The following is a 7013-nucleotide window of genomic DNA, read 5'->3' on the forward strand; positions in this document are numbered from 1 at the left end:
CAATTGTACCATTCCAGTGCAAACCAATCTGCCCTACTCCAATCCCAAAAAATCTGCCCCATTCCCATCTGCCTCATTCCAATTCAAAACACCCTGCCCCACTCCAATCATAACAATCTGACACACGCACCCCAATCAAAAACAATCTACCAAACTCTAATAAAAACAGTCTGTCAGGAATAAGGCCATGCGCGGTCCAGGTCCCACCCAAAACTCCACTGCGCGGCTCTGCGGCGCTTTATGCACACCACTTGTCATCCCCTCTTGTTCCAAAGGTGGCCATCAGCGTCGTCTGCCCTGTGGCAAAGCTCATAGAGCTGCAGGTTCAGAACATTGGTGGACAAGATACACTTATCAGTGCTATTCCATGAAGGGACTACAATTCCCATGTTTTTAGAGGCTGCAGCCATCTTGGGGTGTGGCAGGCCTATAAAGCCCAGCCACACCCAAGCACGTTGCTCACTATTTTGAAGACTTTGATGTAGTCAGACCTCGTGGGGGTTCCTCTGAAGAAGAGCAGATTTCCTGCATGGCAGATGGACGGCAAATCGGAGTACCCTTGTTTCCATGGTGAATTCAGATACAAGTAAGTCGTACTCGTAGCGGTAAGGTCTAGATGAGCCAAATCTTGAAGGGAGTTGTATTTCCAAAAGGTAAAGCGCTCCTTAGCACAACGAGCAAAGCGTTTTCAGTTTTCAGAGTAAAGCCGCCTTGGCGCAATGATTAAAGCGCTTCAGAGCACAGAAGTAAAGCGCCCTTTTGTACAACGAGCAAAGTGCTTCAGGACATACATGGAAAGCGCCCTTCGCATGGCAATCAAAGCGCTTCAGTCCACATGAGGAAAGCGTCCTTGACACGGTGATTAAAGCACTTCGGTCCACATGAGGAAAGCGGCCTTGGCACGGTAATTAAATCGCTTCAGTCCACATGAGGAAAGCGGCCTTGGCACGGTAATTAAAGCGCTTCAGTCCACATGAGGAATACGGCCTTGGCACGTTAATTAAAGCGCTTCAGTCCACGGGTAAGCGCCCTTGGCACAACAATCAAAGCACTTCAGTCCACATGAGTAAAGCGCCCTTGGCACAGCAATTAAAGCGCTTCAGTCCACATGAGTAAAGCACCCTTGGCACAGCAATTAAAGTGCTTCAGTTCACATGAGTAAAGCGCCCTTGGCATAGCAATCAAAGCGCTCCAGTCCACATGAGTAAAGCGCTCTTGGTGCGGCAATCAAAGCACTTCAGTCCACATGAGGAAAGCACCCTTGGCACAGCAATCAAAGTGCTTCAATTCACATGCATAAAAGCCCTTGGCACAACAATCAAAGTGATCCAGGCCACATGAGTAAGGCGCCCCTTAGCATAACGAACGGAGTGTAGCGCTTCAGATGAAACAAATGAAAGCACTATCTGGCATAAGGAACAAAGCGCTTCAAGTTCAATGAGTAAAAACGTTCCGGCCTTTATAGTTGTGAATGTGATAGTATTTTTGGAGATAAGCAAATTATAGTTTTCATGTTTTTTGGAAAGCATAATACTTGAAAAGCATATTTAATTCTTTGAGATTTTCTAGGTCATGATCACAGGTTTATGCTATGAATGCATAGATGTTATAGGATTGATATTCAGAGTATGATCATAGTCCAAAGCTCTCCCCATCTCTTGGTTCTGAGGTTGTAGTTTGTTCTTGTTCCATGATTTAAAGAAGTGGCTTTGCACTCACTTCAAAAGGGGTCTCCATCTGATATCACAGAGATGCATTTAGTCAAGAGTCTATTGATGAGTTATACTGCTATGATTGAGTAAGTGCATATTTGGTCTAACCTTTTCTTTTCAGATCTCTCTCCCTGCTGTTCCCTACCCTAATTCCCTTCCCCCGACTGGCTTCATCATAACTCTGTGCTATAATAGCTGTCTGAGTTGGTGACACCGGGAGGTGGGCCTTTTGTTCAGCAACGTTCAGATCCCGAGGAAAGGACACTGTGGCACAGTCTGCACCACTCCATTCCAGAACATTCTGCCCAATCCAATCCAAAACAATCTTCCTAACTCGAATCTGCCCCTCGCCAATCCAAAACAATATGCCCCACTCCAATCTGCCTGATTCAAATCTAAAACAATATGCCCTACTCCAATAAAAACAATCTGCCCTACTCCAATAAAAACAATCTGCACCACTCCAATGCAAAACAGCCACCACACGAAACCAAAACAATCTGCCCCCACTCTAATTTAAAACAATCTGGCCCATTTCACTCCAAAACAATCTACTCCACTGCAATCTGCCCTACTCCAATCCAAAACAATCTGTCACACTCCACTCCAAATCAATCTGCCCCACTCTGATCCAAAACAATCTGCCCCACTCCTTTCTAGCCCTCGCCAATCCAAAACAATCTGTCGATTCAGATCCAAAACAATCTGCCCCACTCCACTCCAAAACAATCTGCTGACTCAGATCTACCCAACTCCAGTGTGCCCAACTCCAATCCAAAACAATCTGTCCAACTCCAATTTGCCCCACTCCAATCCAAAACAATCTGCCGCACTCCTGTCAGCCCCACTCCAATCTGCCCCTCTACAATCAAAAACAATTTGCCCCACTCCAATTTGAACCCCTCCAATCCAAAACAACCTGCCTCACTCTAATCCAAAACTTCCTACCCCACTCCAATCTTCCCCACTCCAATCCAAAGCAACCTGCCCCACTCCACTCCAAATCAATCTGCCCCACACTAATCTGCCCAATCCAAAATAATCTGACCAACTCCAATCTGCTCCACTCCAATCTGACCCACTCAAATCCAAAACAATCTGCCTCACTCCGATCTGCCCCACTTAAACCTCCCCCACTCCAATCCACCCCACTCTAATCCAATCCACCTCACCCCAATCCAGTCTGCCCCACTCCACCCCAATCATCTCCAGTCCAATCCAATCCAATCCACCACAATCTACCCCACTTCAATCTAAAACAATCTGCCCCACTCCAATCTGCCTGATTCTAATCCAAAACAATCTGCCCGACTCCATTCAAAATGATCTTCCACACTCCAATCTGTCCCACTCCAATCCAAGACAACCTTTCCCACTCCAATCCAAAACATCCTGCCCCACTCCAATCTGACCGACTCAAATTCAGAACAATCTGCCCTAATTCAATCTGCATCACTCCAATCTGCTCCTTCCATTGTGTCCAGTCCGATCCACTACAATCTACCCTATTCCAATCCAAAACAGTTTGCCCCAATCCAATCCAAAACAGAAAGCCCCAATACAGTCCAAAACAATCTGCCCGCTCCAATCTAAAACAATCTTCTACACTCCAAAACAATCTTCCCCACTACAAAACAATTTACCCCACTTCAAAACAATCTGCCCCACTCCAATCCCAAAAAATCTTTCCCACTCCAATCGAAAACAATTTGCCCCACTCCAATCTGCCCCACACCATTCCAAAACAATCTGCCCTACTCCAATGTAAGATAGTTTGCCCCGCTCCAATATATCCCAGTCTAACCTAAAATCATCTGTTTCAATCCTATTTGCCAACTCCAATTCAAAACAATCTGCCCCACTCCAATCCAAAACAATCTGTCCCACTCCAATCTGCCTGACTCCAATCCAAAACAATATGCCCTACTCCAATAAAAACAATCTGCCCTACTTCAACAAAAACAATCTACACCACTCCAATCCAAAACAGCCCACATACAAAAGGAAAACAATCTGCCCCACGCTAATCTAAAACAATCTGCCCCATTTCACTCCAAAATAATCTACTCCACCTCAATCAGCCCTACTCCAATCCAAAACAATATGTCAAACTCGACTCCAAATCAATCTGCTCCACTTTGATCCAAAACAATCTGCCCCACTCCATTCTGGCCCACATCAATCCAAAACAATGTGCTCCATTCTGATCCAAAACAATCTTCCCCACTGCAATCGAAAACCATCTGCTGACTCAGATCTACCCCATTCCAGTTTGCCCAAATCCTATCCAAAACAATCTGTCCCACACCAATTTGCCCCACTCCAATCCAAAACAATCTGCGCCACTCCTGTCAGCCCCACTCCAATCTGCCCCACTACAATCCAAAACAACCCGCCCCACCCCAATTTGTACCCCTCCAATCCAAAACAACCTGCCTCACTCTAATCCAAAATATCCTACCCCGCTCCAATCTTTCCCACTCCAATCCAAAGCAACCTGCCCCACTCCAATTCAAAACAATTTGCCCCACACTAATCTCCCCACTCCAATCCAAAATAATCTGCCCAACTCCAATCTGCCCCACGCCAATCCAAAACAATCTGCCCCACTGCAATCTGCCCTACTCCAATCCAAAACAATCTGTCACAAAACAATGTGCTCCATTCTGATCCAGAACAATCTGCCCCACTCCAATCGAAAACCATCTGCTGACTCAGATCTACCCCATTCCAGTTTGCCCAACTCCAACCCAAAACAATCTGTCCCACACCAATTTGCCCCACTCCAATCCAAAACAATCTGCGCCACTCCTGTCAGCCCCACTCCAATCTGCCCCACTACAATCCAAAACAACCCGCCCCACTCCAATTTGCACCCCTCCAATCCAAAACAACCTGCCTCACTCTAATCCAAAATATCCTACCCCGCTCCAATCTTTCCCACTCCAATCCAAAGCAACCTGCCACACTCTAATCCAAAACAATCTTCCCCCCACTAATCTCCCCACTCCAATCCAAAATAATCTGCCCAACTCCAATCTGCTCCACGCCAATCCAAAACAACCTGCCCCACTCCAAACCGCCTGACTCTAATCCAAAACAATATGCCCTACTCCAATAAAAACAATCTATCCTACTCCAATAAAAACAATCTGCACCACTCCAATCCAAAATAGCGACCACACCAAACCAAAACAATCTGCCCCACTCTAATTTAAAACAATCTGGCCCATTTCACTCCAAAACAATCTACTCCACTGCAATCTGCCCTACTCCAATCCAAAACAATCTGCCACACTCCACTCCAAATCAATCTGCCCCACTCTGATCCAAAAAACAATCTGCTCCACTCCATTCTGGCCCTCACCAATCCAAAAAAATCTGTCCATTCCGATCCAAAACAATCTGCCCCACTCCACTCCAAATCAATCTGCCGACTCAGATCTACCCAACTCCAGTGTGCCCAACTCCAATCCAAAACAATCTATCCCACTCCAATTTGCCCCACTCCAATCCAAAACAATCTGCCCCACTCCTGTCGGCCCCACTCCAATCTGCCCCTCTACAATCCAAAACAATCCGCCCACTCCAATTTGCAACCCTCCAATCCAAAACAACCTGCCTCACTCTAATCCAAAACATCCTACCCCGCTCCAGTCTTCCCCACTCCAATCCAAAGCAACCTGCCCCACTCCAATCCAAAACAATCTGCCCCACACTAATCTGCCCCAATCCAAAATAATCTGCCCAACTCCAATCTGCTCCACTCCAATCTGACCCACTCAAATCCAGAACAATCTGTCTCACTCCAATCTGACCCACTCTGATCTGCCTCACTCTGATCTGCCCCACTTAAATTTGCCCCACTTAAATCTGCCCCACTCCAATCCGCCCCACTCCAATTCCCCACTCCAATCTGCCCCACTCTTATCCAATCCCTCTCAGCCCGATCCAGTCTGCCCCACTCCACCCCAATCATCTCCAGTCTAATCCAGTCCACCACAATCTACCCCACATCAGTCTAAAACAATCTGCCCCAGTCCAATCTGCCTGATTCCAATCCAAAACAATCTGTCCGACTCCAATCCAAAACGATCTTCCACACTCCAAAACAATCAATCCCACTCCAAAACAATCTGCCCCAATCCAATCCAATCCAAAACAATCTGCCCCACTCCAATCTGCCCCACTCCATTCCAAAACAATCTGCCCAACTCCAATCCAAAACAATCTGCCCCACTCTAATTTGTCCCACTCCAGTCCAAAACAATCTGTCCCACTGCAGTCTGCCCCACTCCAGTTTGTCCCACTCCAATCCGAAACAATCTTCCACGCTCTAATTTGTCCCACTCCAATCCAAAACATTCTACTCCACTCCAATTTGCCCCTCTACAATCCAAAACAATCCACCCCACTCCAATTTGCACCCCTCCAATCCAAAACAACCTGCGTCACTCTAATCCAAAACATCCTACCCCGCTCCAATCTTCCCCACTCCAATTCAAAGTAACCTGCCCCACTCCAATCTAAAATATTCTGCCCAACTCCAATCTGCTCCACTCCAATCTGACCCGCTCAAATCCAAAACAATCTGCCTCACTCCGATCTGCCCCACTTAAACCTCCCCCACTCCAATCCACCCCACTACACTCTAATCCAATCCACCTCACCCCAATCCAGTCTGCCCCACTCCGCCCCAATCATCTCCAGTCCAATCCAATCCACCACAATCTACCCCACTTCAATCTAAAACAATCTTCCCCACTCCAATCTGCCTGATTCCAAACCAAAACAACCTGCCCGACTCCAATCCAAAATGATCTTCCACACTCCAATCTGCCCCACTCCATTCCAAAACAATCTGCCCCACTCCAATCTGCCCCACTCCATTCCAATACAATCTGCCCAACTCCAATCTAAAACAATCTGCCACACTCTAATTTGTCCCACTCCAGTCCAAAACAATCTGCCCCACTGCAGCCTGCCCAACTCCAGTTTGTCCCACTCCAATCCAAAACAATCTTCCATACTCTAATTTGCCCCACTCCAATCCAAAACATTCTGCCCCACTCCAATCTGCCATACTCCAATCCAAAACAACCTGTCCGACTCCAATCCAAAACACCCTGCCCCACTCCAATCTTCCCTACTCCAATCTGACTGACTCAAATTTAGAACAATCTGCCGCAATTCAATCTGTACCACTCCAATCTGCCCCTTCCAGTGCGTCCAGTCCAATCCACTACAATCTACCCCACTCAAATCCAAAACAGCTTGCCCCAATCCAATCCAAAACAATCT

The sequence above is a fragment of the Pleurodeles waltl genome, chromosome 5 (genome assembly GCF_031143425.1).
Source record: "Pleurodeles waltl isolate 20211129_DDA chromosome 5, aPleWal1.hap1.20221129, whole genome shotgun sequence".
Taxonomy (NCBI): Eukaryota; Metazoa; Chordata; class Amphibia; order Caudata; family Salamandridae; genus Pleurodeles; species Pleurodeles waltl.